This window comes from Ranitomeya imitator, chromosome 9 (genome assembly GCF_032444005.1).
Source record: "Ranitomeya imitator isolate aRanImi1 chromosome 9, aRanImi1.pri, whole genome shotgun sequence".
Classification (NCBI taxonomy): domain Eukaryota; kingdom Metazoa; phylum Chordata; class Amphibia; order Anura; family Dendrobatidae; genus Ranitomeya; species Ranitomeya imitator.
In genome coordinates, this window is record NC_091290.1 from 12,288,470 (window position 1) to 12,310,139 (window position 21,670).

Here is a 21,670-nt window from a genome sequence, read left to right on the forward strand (position 1 = left end):
TGTATTATACTCCAGAGCTGCACTCACTATTCTGCTGGTGGAGTCACTGTGTACATACATTACATTACTGATCCTGAGTTACATCCTGTATTATACTCCAGAGCTGCACTCACTATTCTGCTGGTGCAGTCACTGTGTACATACATTACTGATCCTGAGTTACATCCTGTATTATACTCCAGATTTGCACTCATTATTCTGCTGGTGCAGTCACTGTGTACATACATTACTGATCCTGAGTTACATCCTGTATTATACTCCAGAGCTGCACTCACTATTCTGCAGGTGCAGTCACTGTGTACATACATTACATTACTGATCCTGAGTTACATCCTGTATTATACCCCAGAGCTGCACTCACTATTCTGCTGGTGCAGTCACTGTGTACATACATTACATTACTGATCCTGAGTTACATCCTGTATTATACCCCAGAGCTGCACTCACTATTCTGCTGGTGCAATCACTGTGTACATACATTATGCTATTTACCCTGTACTGATCCTGAATTATAAATTCCCTGTTATACTCCGGAGCTACATTTAGCCCAACTTGGGTCTCTCCCTAAGGTGGCTAGCATATATGTATCGCTTGCTCACCGAGCCCCACTCCATACAGCCAACCAATTCCAGCCCTGTGCTGATGAGGGCCTAAATCCCGAAACACGTGTCCACAGGTAGGAATTGGTTGGCTGTGTAAATTTAGAAACTAATCCGCAGCATTGCACGCTTGGCGGTTCCAAGCGCTGTGGATTAGACTGGGGTGGAAAGAGATGATTTTCATAGCTCCGCCTACTGCAAAGGATTCTGGGTAAACCTGCTATTCTTTGTATTATGCTGCTTGAAAGTACTTTCCGTTTCAGAAAAGCATCCACTATGTATTTCCTTTAAGTAGAGGGCTTTTCGGTCTCTTTCGTCCCGCTACATTTAGCCCAACTTGGGTCTCTCCCTAAGGTGGCTAGCATATATGTATACTCCGGAGCTGCGCTCACTATTCTGCTAGTGCAGTTATTATGTACATACATAAATTAGACCAGTTATCCTGTACTGATCCTAAATTATAAATATTCTGTTATACTGCAGGGCAATACAATTCTGGAGGTATCACAGTTGAAATCCTAAACATTGTTTACAAGTACAATGTCTGTACGGCATTTCTCTGGAATAATGATGTAGGGGAAAAAATTGCAATAAAGGTTTTCAGCCAGTTCCCATTGAGGCGGTATGGCCAAATCTTATGACTTGGACACTTTTGGCTATTACTCTTACATATTCATGTTTTTTAAGCTCACGTTATCTTTCACACTTTCTATGATTTATAAAGTGACAGCAATAAAATGCAGCTTAACACAAGATTCTGCTTCCTTGTTTCCTTGATTCTTCCTTGTACACACTCCTATAAATGTCAACCTCTCTACTGCAATGGTGACATTTAATAATGGTAAATGGGGGTATTCTTAATCTCCACAAAGCAAACAGGCTTTTCAATAGTCAGTAAACAGTGAGGGTGACACCTGCAGTGACCTTTGCTTTCTTTACCATCTTGACAGGACACATTTACTAACCCGGGGTTTCATTGTAACAGCCTTTTATTTTAAAAATGAGGACAAGAAACATGGATCTTCCTAACGTTTCCTTCTTTCTTTCCTGAAGGCAATTGTCTATGCTGTGAAGATACGAGATGTGCAGCATCTGAAACAAATGATACTGGAAGCCTGTGCTCGCATTTCTTCTGCGGTGTTGCTATCAGTGTGTCAAGAGTGGGAGAAGAGGGCTGCATTGACAATCCAACACAATGGGCAGCACTTTGAACACATTCTATAAGTGGTCATAAACTTGTAAATAACTCACGAAAGAATAAAGTTACGTTAAAACCAAGCACACCATTGTTTTTCTTGTAAAATTCTCAATAAGTTTGATGTGTCACATGACCCTCTTCCCATTGGAAAAAATAACGTTGGATCCAAAATGGCGAACTTCAAAATGGCCGCCATGGTCACCACCCATCTTGAAAAGTTTCCCCCCTCCCATATACTAATGTGCCACAAACAGGAAGTTGATATCACCAACCATTCCCATTTTATTTAGGTGTATCCATGTAAAAGGCCCACCCTGTACTATGAGGAGCCTGTGTGGACTACACATGCTACCATGGCGGTGTCTCCAGACTTGTCTCCTTTCTCAGATAACCATTAATAACCTCAATGTAAGCAGTCAAGGCTAGCAAGTGTGGGGATTTCTGCATGTGGCACTCATGCTTTATACTGAATGACTCAAATATTTTTTACATTTTGATTCCATTGTTTCATTATTTGCATTTCTTTAACATGTCTATCCATCCTGTGATTTCCATCATGTCATGCCTTTTCCTTCTTGGCATTGCAAATTTCAAGGTTGAAGAGTGTCGTATTTAAAAAGAGGTTGTCCGAGTAGTGGACCCCTAGAAGACAAGGTTCACATCAGTGTATTAGAGCCATCAAATGATGAAAACCAAATGGTGACCAATGGCGCCCAACATACCCCACTGACTATGATAGGCTCCTTCACGTTTCCGTTGTAATGCCTACGACAATTTATAAGAGAAACATAAGCTCTCCATTTCTGGCAAAATTAGAAACCTCCAATGCAAAAGTGAAATCAGCCTCAGTACATTCTTCGATTGTATAATGTTGTACCATTATGGAGGACTTGTCAGTTAGGTAAATGTTTGCCCCTCTGTCAAATAACTTGGCGGCATAGTGGAGAAATGCTGCTATAATTGGGGAAGCCATGAGATTTAATTCTAATTAAAGTAAAAGGGCCCTTCCCTGCCCTTTAATAAGGCAACCTGAAGAATTTACATCACTCATGTACAAGATGCGTGCACTCTGAACGTCCGAGGTTGTTAACGACCACTGTACTACCACTTAGTCCACAAGATACTCCAATTAACACTAATAAACAGCTTTAATTGTCATTCCACGGTTTGCTATGCGCACTCTTAATCATACCACTTTGGTAACTAAGACAGGGGTCAGACAGTATGAATTTGCATTGTGTACATATGGCAGACAGATGACAGGAAATCCGATGCTTTCAGGGGTGAGCACCTGATGCACCGAATGATGCTACAAGTGGAAAAAATGTAATTCTGCAAAACTGTAACACATAGCGCCCCAGGAACATATTGCACAAGCCTTAGTGCTGACCCTTTTAAAAGATCACAGTGGCTTTCCGATGCATCATTATATATTAATTGGTAAGGAGTTGCCTATTGCCCGCACGGTTTTTAAAGGAAACCAAGTGCCCATTACTGAAGTATCAGCAACTCGCCTGTGCAGAACAACAATGAAGCCAATGCCCACAGCAGGACGGAAAAGGTAAGTATAATTACATGACGGTGGCGTGAGATTCTGAGGCAATACACATGACTGGGCACTGTGACGCTGATGGGAGGGGGATGGTATGCAAACGAAGACCAGGGGACCAATTTTCTTCCTGATACTGAATGCCCCTGAGTCTGGAAGAACTCATTACCATAAACAAATAAAAAGACAATTTCTGCACATCACGACTGCAGATATGGGCATACAGGTATGACTATTTCAACCATTCTATTAACTGTATGCCCATATTAATTGGTAAAAACGTCCCGGGGTGACAGATACCATAAATCTCCATAAATCCATTAAATTTTTGTGTGTTCTAAACTTGTATTTAAAAAAACGTATTTTATGTTCTATATAAATAGCTTGATTATTGTATCATAACAGTGATTAAAAGCCTGATGTTACCATTTTACCACAGTAAATGTATCACTTAAACAGAGCCATGTATGAGGGAGTCTGAGTCGGGGTCAGAGAAATTGAGGAGTCTGAATCAGAAAAAAGACCTAGGTCCATCAAGTTCAACCTTCCTCCACCAATTGTACATTTATAATTTAACTATAACCTGCAATGTTATGTGTATCAAGGAAATCATTCAGCCTCTTTTTAAAAGCTGTTATAGTGTCGGCCATTACTACGTCTTGCGGTCGACATTCCACAGTCTGTAAAGAACCCTTTCCTATTTAGCTGCCGGAATTTTCTTTCTTCCACTCGTAATGAGTGCCCCCCTGGTCCTTAGTATAGTGTTTGGAAGGAATAAGTCATGTGCCAGTATTTTGTACTGACCACACATATATTTATACATGCAAATGAGATCTCCTCCTTTTTTCTAAGGTAAACAAGCCCAACTTTTCCATCCTTTCTTCATATGAGAGGCATCCATCCCTTGTAAAAATCTAGTTGCCCGTCTTTGAACTAATTCTTACTTCTGAATATCCTTTTTTTTAGACTCCACGGCCCTGCTTACAAGAGACAGCAAGTTGGACAGTAGGGGGACACCTACTCACTTGGAACCTTTTTGGAGTAAAAAAAAAAAAATCAAATATATCAAACATTGTAAATTGCAGACTGTCTATTCGTCACATCACCTACCAAATCAGATCAAGATGTCTGAAAATACAGAAGCCTATTAAACCTCCTAGTATTCCTAGACAACTCCAAAAAGACACAACAAAGCGGCACCAAATCGGCATTATATGAACATGTTCTTGCGTGCCAGAAGGATGTGTAGCTACTAGCGGTGGCCGGGATATACTCTGGGTGCAGGTGTCACTTATTTATGTGGCAGACTCAATTCCATGAATCATTAGTGTACTGTCTTTCTCTGGACAACGCTCATTTAGTGATTTTACAGAAGTGCTGTCAGGCGGCATCATTTGAATAATCTGTCACAGAGTTGCAGGCAGGTTGCGAAAACAACAAAGTGGATAATACCCGAGCTGCTGACAACTTAATGCACCATCCACACGGGGAAGTAAATTGAAAACATTTATAACCTACTAATCAAGTGGCGCACAATAGAGGTAATGAGAAGGCTCCACTTCAGGAAAGCATATAGTTGTCAAAGCCCAGAGAAGACTCTCCATCACAGAAAGTCACTAATGCTCGGGAATAATTATGTCAGATAAATTACACAAATGTCTATAAAAGCCAAAACCATCAGACGAGATGGGTGTCCACAAATTACAGAATTCTAACAAAGGAGTAATACAAAACCATTTATCACTAAATGTAGTCCTCAACGGAACAGAGGGAGAATTTAAATAGATCCTCTCTGATCCTGAATTTTTTTTAAATTTTCTCCTCTGGATTACCAATGTTTCACAATTTGGATAGTAAGAAAGCCATAAAACAAACTACTGATCTAAAAACACCAAACTTCCCATCCAAAATAAAAAAAAAAGTAAATTTTATAGCAGATGTGATAGAATAAGGTATACTGGCCTCTTTTACTTAAAGAAGTTGTCCAGCTTTGGGGAAAATATATATTTTTCTTAATTAAATGCAAGTATTTTCGGATTTGTAGATTGTGAGCCCTCGCGGGCAGGGTCCTCTCTCCTCCTGTACCAGTTGTGACTTGTATTGTTCAAGATTATTGTAACTGTTTTTATTATGTATACCCCTCCTCACATGTAAAGCGCCATGGAATAAATGGCGCTATAATAATAAATAATAATAATTAAAAAAAAGTTTTGCAATTGGTTTCTTTAAAAGTTTTGCATAGGTTCCGCTCAATGGCAGAGTTTGTAACTCCTCTCTTTTTTTCAGCTTCTCTTGACTGATTTATGATTACAGACAGATGAATGTGCGGGCAAACAAAGGACGGACACAATTTTTTAACCCTTTGTACAATTAAAGGGGTTGTCCACTACTAGGAAAACCCCTTCTTGGGCTAAATGTTTGGCCAAGATAACATAAAAAAGCTTATACTCCCCTCCCGTGGAGGCGCCGTTCACGCGGTGTTGGCACTCGCTCTCCCCGGGGCTCCTGTGCTGTTGTAACAAGTGACCCCGGCGCCAATCAGCGCTGTCACCACTCACCTGCCTTGAGATCCGGGCTACCGCTGATCTCTGACTTCCTCTTCATATTAAATTTCCTAGAAGGCAGAGACAGTGACGTCAGCGCTAATTGGGCACTGTCATCACGTGTCACAACAACCTCATGGGAGAGCAAGTGCCGACACCTGTGGAGCCTCAACGCCGACACAGGAGGCAAGTGTAGGCTTTTTTATTTTAGCGGGGCCAAGAATGGACTATGACAAGGAATTGTGGAAGAAGTGGAAAACTTCTTTAAGTCATTTGTTGGTCCAAGGTTTTGATGCAAGCTCAGAAGCCGAGTTGCATCATTGCTGGCAGGTAATGGCTGTGATAGACATGCAGGACTGCCTCTGACAGCAGCAAGTGGAGCTGAGCGCTGCCCGCTGGTGTTAATCATAAATACCATTGTCAGTCTCTGACAGCAGCATTTAAAGCGCATGGACTGAGGAACGTGCTGCTCCATGCGTCCCTTGCTCACCCACCCTGATCATGGGGGGCTGATGGGCTCCCATCAAAGATGGAGGATGGATCTGCTGAAGACCCCTGTGCCTGTCATTATGTTGCTCCTATGAATAACATCTTATGGCTGATGTACATAGGAGACTATGATATACTATGGTATTGCGGAATATATTATAAGCATTCAAGACGATCATAGGTTCAAGTCACTTTCTGCACTGGATTAGTGGAGAATTAAAAAGTCAGTATTGCAGTTATCATTTTAATCACAACTGCTGCATTTTAATTTTTTTTTTAACTTTTAGATACACCCCAATGGCTGTAAATTACCATTTTTGAAGGAACAAATTAGCATAAACCTAGTCCCTTTTGCAGTACCAGTTCAATGAACCGTCTTGCTAAATATTGCAATTGTGACCTTATCTGTCCAAGTAAACAGTGAAGTCCAGGTCATTTTCTGATAATACTGACCTGCACATTTTTCGTCTTTTTCGTGGTTTGAAGAGAACTAAAAAATGTTCTCATTCAGATATTAAAACAAATTTACCAATTTTGGGGTAATACTTAAGTTGTAACATTTATGTTATTTTCATATTTTTCGTTTACTTTTATGCCAATTTTGGGTGGAAATAAAGGAAAATACATTCTTTTTTTCATTTTTTTTATGATCAAACAGGTGCTACAAATAAAATACGTTTTCAATTTTATTCTATTGTATTTCCATATATATATTTTTTCTTTGTATTATGGAGGATGGGCTATTAACAGTGATTTTGACTAGTAGTATTTTTTGACTTGCTTAATTTATTACTTTGTTTCATACACTGTGCCTCTATAGGGTCATAAAGATATTTGAGGTGCATTTTTTAATATTTAAATTCTACACACACACACATACATATCCCCTGTAACTGGGGCCACCACATTAGCCCCAGTTACAGGGTAAACTCATCCTCTTTGCTGCATAGCAGAGCTGATCTGCATTTATTATGACCCAACAGCTTCTGTTCCCTCCCGTTAATCAGATGAACCTTTTGACACCAGAAGATGCTCGTGAATCTAGAATTGTGAATATGTGCTAAAACTTTTCAATGAACTGGGTAATTTTCTACACTGGCTAGCGATGCAAGGGTTACATATACCAGGACACTGAGAAAATCAGTCTACTTTGACCATCATTATGTGCACATTTATCTTAACCAAAAAGTAATCTTTCCCCTGGCGGGATCCCCCTTCACCTGAAAATTACTACCCACCCACTTCAAGGTATTAGACGAGGCACCATACTCCTGTTCCTTTTCTTTCCTATGTTTTATTTCCTCAGTTTATAAGCTGGCTTTCTTCAAATACTCTTAATAACAGGCGCAAAAACTAATTGTGTACAGAAAAGAAATCTTCTTATAATTGTAAATGTAATTCTGCCTCTGCTAACTCTTATTAATGGAAAAAGATTCAGCTCCGCTCTCCACATGCAATGTCTATTCTATATGAATGTAGCATACAAGTAAAGAACACTTACCAGAAATGACATGAATGCTCATTAGCTGCAATTATGGTTAAATTAAGTAGCATTTAAAAGGACAGATAAACACCGTGCTGGGCAGGGTCAATGGATGAGAGGGGACTGCACAGAATCTCAAGCATCAGAGTATGGGAAAGGCGGACGTCAATGCGTCTCGCTGTCATTACAGTGTCCTTGTTATTCTCTTTTTTAATTAATTTTGCTGCAAACAAACAGTCACTGCACTGTAATATCTTTATTCCAAGGCTTGCTATCCCAATCATAATTTATTTCCATATAACCGTCACAGAAAGGCCTTTATACAAAGAGGTGATTTGAAGTCAATTCCACCTTAAAATGTTAATGTTCTCCTCCATCATCAATATTTTAGAAAAGCAGAGTACAATATGCCATGTCCGAATCACAACTCTGTGATCTGACATACAGTTAGGTCCATATAGACACATGTTAAGGAGCTGAAACTCCTAAACCCTTCATCCAATTTTAATGTGGATACTCTCAAATGAAAGCTGAAAGTCTGAACTTCAACTGCATCTGAATTGTTATGTTTAAAATTCATTGTGGTAATGTCTATAACCAAAATTAGAAAAATGTTGTCTTTGTCCAAATATATATGGACCTAACTGTATGGTTGGGAATGGCATTTTATCATGAGGGTGGTTAAGCAGTAGAATTAAAGTAAAGCTGTGTAGTCATTTTTTCAGAATTTATTAGGGAATTGCTCTGTTGACACAGATGCACAGTTCATTACAAAGCCGAGCCTTGATACAATCTAATGAGCCACGGAAGGAGGCCAGCTTCCCTAACAGCAAATATACATCACAAGGGAAGTTGGGGTCATCAGCAACATCATCTCCGACTGCTCTAATGCCCAACGGCAAACAATCCTTAGCACTACACCGCTGAGCTGAGGGATCGGCAGGAGCAGTCATGTGGGGAATCCAGGAGAGACGACTGGCGAGATCACCGAATCAGCGGAACCATAATCCAGCCCCACCCCATTTACCAATTTTATAGGAATCCCGCTAATTGTAAAATAACATTGCAAAAGCACCTCTTGCCTTACCAGCCATTTCTTAAGTGAACTACTAGTCAGTACAAACAGATAAATAACACAATATGCCAACCTCTCACGTATCCAGATAATACTTAAAGGGATCCCGTCAAATTTATGCTGTCCAAACGGGAAGCATAAATCAGACACTGACTGTGTCATTGCAGCCAGGTATGTTTTACTCTGAAACTATGCGGCGTTATCTGATGAAAGTTATCGTTGAAATGTGTGACGGGGTGGATGCCACTCAGAGGGAGACATGTGTACTTCTACCTACCTCAGTGTAATTGTTGCTATCCATAAATAAGTTCTTGCACCTGCACTTTCTTTTTATAGGAAATGTTTGCACTTTATCATATATACCTTTTGATGGACTTGGTTGTGCATGATATTTACCTGTAACAAGAAGTACTTATTGGTATAGTTATACACTTGCTGTTCTTATACATTTTTTCATGGAATAATGACTAAATATTTATGTACTTCGGTCTTTATACTTCTGGGTATGTGCCCCCATTTATATTTTTTGAATATCCACCTGTTACCTGTTTTGATCTTGTATAAAAAATTTTTTACATTTTATCACACCTTTGACTATATTGACTTTTCAGAGTTTTTCTCCTCATTTTATCCCTTGGAAATGCGTCCAGAATAAAAAAAGTATAGAAGTTCTGTTAACACCTTTATTGTGAGTTCAGAACCCGCAACACAAATTTACCCTCTTCTTCTGCACTACCTGTCATGTGTGCATATAGGAAGACAACTGTCCGTCAAAGGGATCAACTTGGGGAAGAGCTAGCATAAATTTAATGACAGGTTTCCTTTAAAAGCCTGAAGGAATATTTAAGGTATGTGCACACGCTGCGGATTCCATTGCGGAATTTTCCGCAGTGGATTTGATTAAATCCGCAGTGCAAAAAAGTACTGCGGATTTATCGCGGTTTTTTGTGCGGTTTCCACTGCGGTTTTAGACACCTGCGGTTTTTTAATATGGAGCAGGTGCCAAACCGCTGCGGATTCCGCACAAAGAACTGACATGCTGTGGAAAATAAACCGCAGCGTTTCTGCGCGTTTTTTCCGCAGCACGTGCACAGCGGTTTTTGTTTTCCATAGGTTAACATTGTACTGTACACCGCATGGAAAACTGCTGCGGATCCGCAGCAAAAACCGCAACGTGTGCACATAGCCTTAGTGAAGGGATAAAGCCGGTTGGTGGCTTAGATGCACAAAATTTCACACTTTGTAAATTTAGGTACTATAAAAAAAACACTTCCTTAAAGGCAACCTGTCAGCAGGATTGTGCACAGTAACCTACAGACCGTGTCAGGTTGGTGCCGTTATACTGATTAAAATGATACCTTGGTTGATGAAATGCGTCATGTGGTTCTTTTTTTAATATTTATTTTCAGTTTTGAGTTAACAATATGCTCTGGGGAGGCCTGGAGGGTGGGGGAGTCTGCATGTGGTGCTCTGATTAGGTATTCATAATGCAGACAGGTCACTGATCCCTCACTGACCGGCCCTTAGTTTGCATGATGAATACCCATCTTCTTACGATCCCCGACCTCCTGCTTGCTTCGTGTAGATTACATGTCCCTCCGTCAGCCACACAGTGTCTTCTCAGCACAGCACTCCTGCGCAGGCGTACTTTGTCTGCCCTGTTGAGGGGGGAGCAAAGTACTGCAGTGCGCAGGCGCCGGGGCTCTTTCCTGTCACCTGCGCACTGCAGTACTTTGCTCTGCCCTCAACTGGGCAAAGTATGCCTGCGCAGGAGCGCGGTGCCGAGGAGACGCATCTTCCACAGAAAGCAAGCAGCAGGTCAGCACTGCAATAAGGGAGGCGCTGGACCAAGACCAGCAACGCCCATCGAACTGGACCACCCAGCAGGTGAGTATAATAAGTTATTTTTCTTCTCTTACAGGTCGGGTTGGGCGCAGATACACAGCATTATAGAATCTTGTTTGTACTTGCGTATAAATGTTTGCAACAAATGAACGAGGCACCTTAAGGTATCTTGAAATTGTACCCAAGGATGAGCCAGGTTTGTGCAAGTCCACAATTCTCTTCCTTATATCTTGGCTGATTTCTTGAAACTTTCCCATGATGCTACACAAAGAAGCAGTGTGTTTCAGGTGTGCATTAAAATACAACCATACAGTCATGGCCAAAAGTATTGACACCCCTGCAATTCTGTCAGATAATACTCAGTTTCTTCCTGAAAATGATTGCAAAAACAAATTATTTGGTATTATTATCTTCATTTAATTTGTCTTAAATGAAAAAACACAAAAAGAATTGTCCTAAAGCCAAATTGGATATAATTCCACACCAAACATAAAAAGGGGGTGGACAAAAGTATTGGCACTGTCTGAAAATTCATGTGATGCTTCTCTAATTTGTGTAATTAACAGCACCTGTAACTTACCTGTGGCACCTAACAGGTGTTGGCAATAACTAAATCACACTTGCAGCCAGTTGACATGGATTAAAGTTGACTCAACCTCTGTCCTGTGTCCTTGTGTGAACCACATTGAGCATGGAGAAAAGAAAGAAGACCAAAGAACTGTCTGAGGACTTGAGAAACCAAATTGTGAGGAAGCATGAGCAATCTCAAGGCTACAAGTCCATCTCCAAAGACCTGAATGTTCCTGTGTCTACCGTGCGCAGTGTCATCAAGAAGTTTAAAGCCCATGGCACTGTGGCTAACCTCCCTAGATGTGGACGGAAAAGAAAAATTGGCAAGAGATTTCAACGCAAGATTGTGCGGATGTTGGATAAAGAACCTCGACTAACATCTAAACAAGTTCAAGCTGCCCTGCAGTCCAAGGGTACAACAGTGTCAACCCGTATTATCCGTCGGCGTCTGAATGAACAGGGACTATATGGTAGGAGACCCAGGAAGACCCCACTTCTTGCCCTGAGACATAAAAAAGCCAGGCTGGAGTTTGGCAAAACTTACCTGAAAAAGCCTAAAACATTTTGGAAGAATGTTCTCTGGTCAGATGAGACAAAAGTAGAGCTTTTTGGGCAAAGGCATCAACATAGAGTTTACAGGAGAAAAAAAGAGGCATTCAAAGAAAAGAACATGGTCCCTACAGTCAAACATGGTGGAGGTTCCCTAATGTTTTGGGGTTGCTTTGCTGCCTCTGGCACTGGACTGCTTGACCATGTGCATGGTATTATGAAGTCTGCAGACTACCAACAAATTTTGCAGCATAATATAGGGCCCAGTGTGAGAAAGTTGGGTCTCCCTCAGAGGTCATGGGTCTTCCAGCAGGACAATGACCCAAAACACACTTCAAAAAGCACTAGAAAATGGTTTGAGAGAAAGCACTGGAGACTTCTAAGGTGGCCAGCAATGAGTCCAGACCTGAATCCCATAGATCACCTGTGGAGAGATCTAAAAATGGCAGTTTGGAGAAGGCACCCTTCAAATATCAGGGACCTGGAGCAGTTTGCCAAAGAAGAATGGTCTAAAATTCCAGCAGAGCATTGTAAGAAACTCATTGATGGTTACCGGCAGTGGTTGGTCGCAGTTATTTTGGCTAAATGTTGTGCAACCAATTATTAGGCTGACGGTGCCAATACTTTTGTCTGGCCCATTTTTGGAGTTGTGTGTGAAATGATCAATGTTTTGCTTTTTGCTTCATTCTCTTTTCTGTTTTTTTCATTTAAGACAAATTAAATGAGGATAATAATAACAAAGAATTTGTGTTTGCAATCATTTTCAGGAAGAAAATGAGTATTATCTGACAGAATTGCAGGGGTGTCAATACTTTTGGCCATGACTGTACATCCACAGGTGTGCCTCTACTTAACTCATATGATGCCAAAAAAACTGTCAGAAACGTTCAAACACATGACATCATCATATGGGCAGTCCAGAATTGTTTACATGTATAGTAATCTTAGCGTATGGAAACTTTTGACTTTGCAGTAAGTAATAGAAATGCCTTAAAAATATTCTCTTTCTCTCTCATTATTCCGGCATTTGGCAAATATTAATAACTAGATTGTGGCCCGATTCTAACGCATCGGGTATTCTAGAATATGCATGTCCCCGTAGTATATGGACAATGATGATTCCAGAATTCGCGGCAGACTGTGCCCATCGCTGATTGGTCGAGGCAACCTTTATGACATCATCGTCGCCATGGCAACCATTATGACATCTACGTCGATACTGTGCCCGTCGCTGAATCAGAAACGTGGGATTTCTACGTCCTTTATGACATCATCGTCGCTGTGCCCGTTGCTGATTGGTCGAGGCCAATCGTGGCCTCGACCAATCAGAGACGCGGGATATCTACGTCCTTTATGACATCATCGTCGCTGTGCTCGTCGCTGATTGGTCGAGGCCTGGCGGCCTCGACCAATCAGAGAGGCGGGATTTCCAGGACAGACAGACAGAAAGACAGACAGACAGAAAAACCCTTAGGCAATTATATATATAGATTATGGTAATCCTAATTGATCTAAAATGGTAAAGGTTTATTCTGACTTCATGTCAGATATTGAGAAAAACATGAAGATGTGTCTTTTTATATAGTGGATGGAAACTTCTGGTTTCAACTGTATAAAGAACGAAGCAATAGAAAAAGGAGTGCTCTTCCTTCCTTCCTGCAAGGGAGGCATGTGCCAATAATAATAAAGGTATAGCGGGCTACCATGGTCTTGTGAGGAAGCGTGTCTATGGAGCCAGCCAGAGGACCGATAGCAGGATGTGTTCGGCAGCCAATATGTCACGGGTTTACCGCGACAGAGAGGAGCCATGAGACTGCAGCATCTGATTTTTCCTACTCCTGCATGTTCAGAAGCACTTCACCTTCATATTAAACAGGACAGGTTTCTTTTAGCAATGCAGGGGTTAATCTGCTCAGTTGAGAGATCCTGGAAGCTTTCCTGTATTAAGGCTCAGCAGAGCACTGTTAGCCACTCATCTCCTATATAATTTGGGCCCTGACTAGCACTCATTGTCAGAACTAGCTTTTGCTGCATGCGATTGGTGGATTTATCTGTGACTGTTGTGAGGTTTTGGGTGTGTGATAATTCCCTTTCGTCTCCTACTTTGTTTTAACCCCATCCTCCACTCCCCGATGCTTTCTTCTGTTGTTTGTGTGAGTATATTTGTATGATTGTTTTTCGTTATCCCTGTTCGTATTACCTTGTTAGTCTGGTTTTTGTATTACGATACACTACTACTACTCCCCTCTTCCCTGGGTGGTGGAGGGGTACAGACTGAGGGCGGATGCAGGAGCTAAGGCTAGGTACATGGCCTCGGCGTCTTCACCATCCTAAGTAATTCGGGGAACAGGCTGGGCTAGGGATCCCCTAGCCCCTAGCGTTAGGGATAGGGAAGGAGCCCCTGGTCCCGTGACACCCCACAACAGAGTCGTAACACATTAGGTTTGTATAGCGCCTAATTTAAATCCCTATGTGACTCCCTTCCAGCAGAAGTTATTACATTGTGATATTATTGGATAGCCCTCTGTATCTGACCCAGTTTTGTTTCTTCTCATTTGTGCTGTTTAACTCTTGGATACCCAGCTTTGACTACTCTGTCTGATGCATTCTGGACTTGAATTTGACTCTCCTGACTACCCCATCTATATATATAATTGTCTAAGGGTTTTTCCGTCTGTCTGTCTGTCTGTCTTTCTGTCTGTCCTGGAAATCCCGCGTCTCTGATTGGTCGAGGCCGCCAGACCTCGACCAATCAGCGACGGGCACAGCGACGATGATGTCATAAAGGACGTAGAAATCCCACATTTCTGATTCAGCGACGGGCACCGTATCGACGTAGATGTCATAATGGTTGCCATGGCAACGATGATGTCATAAAGGTTGCCTCGACCAATCAGCGACGGGCGCAGTCTGCCGCGAATTCTGGAATCATCATTGTCCATATACTACGGGGACATGCATATTCTAGAATACCCGATGCGTTAGAATCGGGCCACAATCTAGTTAGTTTATATTCAGCTATAATTCTGTCTCTCCGGTTCTGCCCCTGCCTGTAACTTTAATTCTATCAACTTCTGCCACTGGCAAGCAGCACACGGACCCATAAACTTTCAAAAAAGTAGAAGAAAAAACGCATTCACCGTCCTTTAAAACGTTTCTTCTTTATAGGAAAATTAAAACATAGGTTTTGCAGGGGTGAATGGAAGCCATGCAAGCGGTCCATTCATCCCTGCAAACCCTATGTTTTAATTTTCCAATAAAGAAGAAAAGTTAAGGATGGCGAGAGCGTTTTTTCCTCTACTTTTTCCTGACATACATTTTAAAAAAAAGATGTGCATGGCTTGGAACATGCCCTATTCTGATCTGTTTTTCCCAATCAGTCTTGGCCATTAATTTCTATGTGGATCTGAGAAAAGTATAAGGTGTAATTTATATTCCAGTGTTCTGTCCATGTTGCATCTGTTTTTAACTGAACCACAGCTAAGAGTCAATGACTAAAACCTTTCTGACAGTCTACCTGCTTCAAATTTTAAAAACAGAAGCAAAACGGTTGACACAGGAGAGAAACAGTCCAATTTACACTCATATAAAAATGGATGTGGGAATGTTTGTCTATCGATCCCTAACAGATTCCTAACATCCATATGATGAAACAGTAGTGGGGCTGTGACAACTTAAAAAAAATTGAAGGGATCTAACAATTATATCTAACAATTAGAAATAGATGCAACACGCCACGGCTTTACTGCAACCTATTCCCGTTCTCCTAATCCACATTTTTACATTTTTGACACTTTGAAGTCTGTTCCTAAAACCCATTTTTATTAAAGTATGCAAATAATACTTTACAATTATTACTTGATTTTACTCACAGTGAGGATTAACCCCTTTACCCCCAAGGGTGGTTTGCACGTCAATGACCAGGCCAATTTTTACAATTCTGACCACTGTCCCTTTATGAGGTTATAACTCCGAAACGCTTCAACGGATCCTGGTGATTCTGACATTGTTTTCTCGTGACATATTGTACTTCATGATAGTGGTAAAATTTCTTTGATAGTACCTGCGTTTATTTGTGAAAAAAACGGAAATATGGCGAAAATTTTGAAAATTTCGCAATTTTCAAACTTTGAATTTTTATGCAATTAAATCACAGAGATATGTCACACAAAATACTTAATAAGTAACATTTCCCACATGTCTCCTTTACATCAGCATAATTTTGGAACCAATTTTTTTTTTTGTTAGGGAGTTATAAGGGTTAAAAGTTGACCAGCAATTTCTCATTTTTACAACACCATTTTTTTTTAGGGACCACGTCTCATTTGAAGTCATTTTGAGGGGTCTATATGATAGAAAATGCCCAAGTGTGACACCATTCTAAAAACTGCACCCCTCAAGGTGCTCAAAACCACATTCAAGAAGTTTATTAACCCTTCAGGTGTTTAAGAGGAATTTTTGGAATGTTTAAATAAAAATGAACATTTAACTTTTTTACACAAAAAATTTACTTCAGCTCCAATTTGTTTTATTTTACCAAGGGTAACAGGAGAAATTGGACCCAAAAAGTTGTTGTCCAATTTGTCCTGAGTACGCTGATACCCCATATGTGGCAGTAAACCACTGTTTGGGCGCATGGGAGAGCTCGGAAGGGAAGGAGCGCAGTTTGACTTTTCAATGCAAAATTGACAGGAATTGAGATGGGACGCCATGTTGCGTTTGGAGAGCCACTGATGTGCCTAAACATTGAAACCCCCCACAAGTGACACCATTTTGGAAAGTAGACCCCCTAAGGAACTTATCTGGATGTGTGGTGAGCACTTTGACCCACCAAGTGCTTCACAGAAGTTTATAATGCAGAACCGTAAAAATAAAAAATCATATTTTTTCACAAAAATTATATTTTTGCCCCCAATTTTTTATTTCTCCAAGGGTAAGAGAAGAAATTGGACCTCAAAAGTTGTTGTCCAATTTGTCCTGAGTACGCTGATACCCCATATGTGGCAGTAAACCACTGTTTGGGCGCATGGGAGAGCTCGGAAGGGAAGGAGCGCCGTTTGACTTTTCAATGCAAAATTGACAGAAATTGAGATGGGACGCCATGTTGCGTTTGGAGAGCCACTGATGTGCCTAAACATTGAAACCCCCCACAAGTGACACCATTTTGGAAAGTAGACCCCCTAAGGAACTTATCTGGATGTGTGGTGAGCACTTTGACCCACCAAGGGCTTCACAGAAGTTTATAATGCAGAGCCATAAAAATAAAACAAAATTTTTTTCCCACAAAAATTATTTTTTAGCCCCCAGTTTTGTATTTTCCCTAGGGTAACAGGAGAAATTGGACCGCAAAAGTTGTTGTCCAATTTGTCCTGAGTACGCTGATACCCCATATGTGGGGGGGAACCACCGTTTGGGCGCATGGGAGGGCTCGGAAGGGAAGGAGCGCCATTTGGAATGCAGACTTAGATGGAATGGTCTGCAGGCGTCACATTGCGTTTGCAGAGCCCCTAATGTACCTAAACAGTAGAAACCCCCCACAAGTGACACCATTTTGGAAAGTAGACCCCCTAAGGAACTCATCTTGATGTGTTGTGAGAGCTTTGAACCCCCAAGTATTTCACTACAGTTTATAACGCAGAGCCATGCAAATAAAAAATATTTTTTTTTCCACAAAAATTATATTTTAGCCCCCAGTTTTGTATTTTTCCAAGGTTAGCAGGAGAAATTGGACCCTAAATGTTGTTGTCCAATTTGTCCTGAGTACGCTGATACCCGATATGTGGGGGGGAACCACCGTTTGGGCGCATGGGAGGGCTCGGAAGGGAAGGAGCATCATTTGGAATGCAGACTTAGATGGATTGGTCTGCAGGCGTCACATTGCGTTTGCAGAGCCCCTAATGTACCTAAACAGTAGAAACCCCCCACAAGTGACCCCATATTGGAAACTAGACCCCTCAATGAACTTATCTAGATGTGTTGTGAGAACTTTGAACCCCCAAGTGTTTCACTACAGTTTATAACGCAGAGCCGTGAAAATAAAAAATCTTTTTGTTTTCCCACAAAAATTATTTTTTAGCCCCCAGTTTTGTATTTTCCCAAGGGTAACAGGAGAAATTGGTCCACAAAAGTTGTTGTCCAATTTGTCCTGAGTACGCTGATACCCCATATGTTGGGGTAAACCCGTTTGGGCACACAGGAGAGCTCGGAAGGGAAGGAGCACTGTTTTACTTTTTCAACGCAGAATTAACTGGAATTGAGATCGGACGCCATGTCGTGTTTGGAGAGCCCCTGATGTGCCGAAACAGTGGAAACCCCCCAATTATAACTGAAACCCTAATCTAAACACACCCCTAACCCTAATTCCAATGGTAACCCTAACCACACCTCTAACCCTGACACACCCCTAACCCTAATCCCAACCCTATTCCCAACTGTAAATGTAATCTAAACCCTAACCCTAACTTTAGCCCCAATCCTAACTGTAGCCCCAACCCTAACCCTAACCCTAGCCCTAACCCTAACCCTAGCCCTAACCCTAGCCCTAACCCTAGCCCTAACCCTAGCCCTAACCCTAGCCCTAACCCTAGCCCTAACCCTAACCCTAGCCCTAGCCCTAACCCTAGCCCTAGCCCTAACCCTAGCCCTAACCCTAGCCCTAGCCCTAGCCCTAACCCTAGCCCTAACCCTAGCCCTAATGGGAAAATGGAAATAAATACATTTTTTTTTATTTTTCCCTAACTAAGGGGGTGATGAAGGGGGGTTTGATTTACTTTTATAGCGAGTTTTTTAGCGGATTTTTATGATTGGCAGCCGTCACACACTGAAAGACCCTTTTTATTGCAAAAAATATTTTTTGCAATACCACATTTTGAGAGCTATAATTTTTCCATATTTTGGTCCACAGTGTCATGTGAGGTCTTGTTTTTTGCGGGACGAGTTGACGTTTTTATTGAAAACATTTTTGGGCACGTGACATTTTTTGATCGCTTTTTATTCCGATTTTTGTGAGGAAGAATGACCAAAAGCCAGCTATTCATGAATTTCTATTGGGGGAGGCGTTTATACCGTTCCGCGTTTGGTATAAAATTGATAAATCAGTTTTATTCTTCGGGTCAGTACGATTACAGCGATACCTCATTTATATCATTTTTTTATGGTTTGGCGCTTTTATACGATAAAAACTATTTTACAGAAAAAATAATTATTTTTGCATCGCTTTATTCTCAGGACTATAACTTTTTTATTTTTTTGCTGATGATGCTGTATGGCGGCTCTTTTTTTGCGGGACAATATGACGCTTTCAGCGGTACCATGGTTATTTATATCTGTCCTTTTGATCGCGTGTTATTCCACTTTTTGTTCGGCGGTATGATAATAAAGCGTTGTTTTTTGCCTCGTTTTTTTTTTTTTTTTTTCTTACGGTGTTTACTGAAGGGGTTAACTAGTGGGACAGTTTTATAGGTCGGGTCGTTACGGACGCGGCGATACTAAATATGTGTACTTTTATTGGGTTTTTTTTTTTATTTAGATGAAGAAATGTATTTATGGGAATAATATTTTTTTTTTTTTTTTCATTATTTTGGAATATTTTTTTTTATTTTTTTTAGACATTTGGAAATTTTTTTTTTTACTTTTTTACTTTGTCCCAGGGGGGGACATCACAGATCAGTGATCTGACAGTTTGCACAGCACTCTGTCAGATCACTGATCTGATATGCAGCGCTGCAGGCTTCACAGTGCCTGCTCTGAGCAGGCTCTGTGAAGCCACCTCCCTCCCTGCAGGACCCGGATCCGCGGCCATCTTGGATCCGGGGCTGGAGGGAGCAGGGAGGGAGGTGAGACCCTCGCAGCAACGCGATCACATCGCGTTGCTCCGGGGGTCTCAGGGAAGCCCGCAGGGAGCCCCCTCCCTGCGCGGTGCTTCCCTGCACCGCCGGCACATCGCGATCATCTTTGATCGCGGTGTGCCAGGGGTTAATGTGCCGGGGGCGGTCCGTGACCGCTCCTGGCACATAGTGCCGGATGTCAGCTGCGATAAGCAGCTGACACCCGGCCGCGATCGGCCGCGCTCCCCGGTGAGCGCGGCCGATCGGCTATGACGTACTATCCCGTCCAGGGTCAGATAAGCCCAGGGCACCTCGACGGGATAGTACGTCTAAGGTCACAGAGGGGTTAATGAAATGTATTTACATTTTTTTTAATTAACCCAATATGAGCTGTTCCTTCATCTCGTTAACAAGGAATTAAAATGAAGATCTTGCTGATATAGATCATAGACGGATTATCTTCGGGTTGTCACTGTGGGGGCATTAATTACTTCATTTACACATGAGGACGCCTGCAGTGATTACACGCTTATAGCTACGTACATCATTGCCATTGTCGTATGTAAAATAGATGGTTCATTCCTTGTCAGGCAGAAAATGTATAGAAATGAGAAAATAATATAAATAAATAAATGACTAATGGGTGTTTATTATTATCAGTTACTGACTATTACATTTATATTATACAGCTGCAATAAATAGAGAATTTCTTCTTTTTTTTTTTTATTTATTGTGTCATGTTCCATGAGATGACATAGTATGGAGGAATATTTATGCAATATTGCACAATTTAGTTAGTCTGTGCAGACCTTGGCCTGAATTCAGACACCCATGAAACACAGCTGTACACAGATTGTGGTGTATAGACTGGCCGCGGGTCTTCCGACCCAAACTCAACAGCCTCAGCAGACCGGACACCAGTCCTGACATCACGATTCATACACGGACCATTTTTCATTTTTCACAGATGTCTGAATTCAGTCTTAGTTGCGCAGAAAGGCCTAAAGTGGTACATGGGACGCACAGGATATATAAGTATACATCCTTTACATTGGATTTGGTTGCCAGCGATTTTTAGCAAATGATTCTGACATGAAATACATCTTAAACTAGGTTCAGATCTGCGTCCCTTCAAGACCCAAAATTACAAACGGCAGCCACTGAGGCCAATGCCGCCCAATAGACCCTATTGAATAATAGGGGGTCAATGTGAAAAGTAACTGCAGTTGTGTTATTTAATTTTTTTAATAAATTTCATACCTATGTAAACTTGCACTGCTGTGATCCTAGGTTTGATTCAGACCGGGGGCTACATCTGCATTTTTTTTATACGTTCTTTCTGTGGTTTCCTCATACACAGCAGAAAAATATACTGATAGAATAATGTGGAATATAAATTGCGAACAAGGAATCAGGTGACCGATGTTCATTGCTGGGTAATACGATGATGCAATATAAAAATATTCTTAAAAATATAGCAAAAGAAAACTCTACATTACCAGCCACTTAATCGTGAAAAAGCCTGAGTCGCCTCTTAAAAGGTTTTACTTCTAAAAGACTGTATTTATTTAAAGAAAACACCATAAAATACATTCACCTCCAGCAGCACCAGACAAAAGAGCAAGTCATAAAACATGAATCTATCCAACAGAAAGACATGATAATGTGGCACCCCTAGGGGTATTTGCCACAAAAATAGTTACTGACAGTAAATACAAATACTAAAATAGCAAGACTGCACTACCACCTCCGGCCAGAAGGGGGAGCTCCAGAGACTCCCCTTGATCCATTCTGGTCTGAGAGAAGAAATGGCAGTTGGGCCAAGGAGCTGAAAGTGAGAGGTCATACAGTTGAATATCTAACAGCCCTGTGACTGTTACCAGGCCTAAATCACCGGCCTGAGGAGAAAAGGGAGAGAGAAAAAGGACATTGTGAGAACCGGGT

The 21,670-nt window shown here is 41.3% G+C and overlaps 1 protein-coding gene across 8 annotated transcripts in view; it reads right to left on the minus strand.

The window, feature by feature from the left end:
- Window positions 1-21,670, minus strand: part of SHANK2 (SH3 and multiple ankyrin repeat domains 2) — a 528,042-nt gene that overhangs the window by 469,666 nt on the left and 36,706 nt on the right. The window lies entirely within an intron of this gene.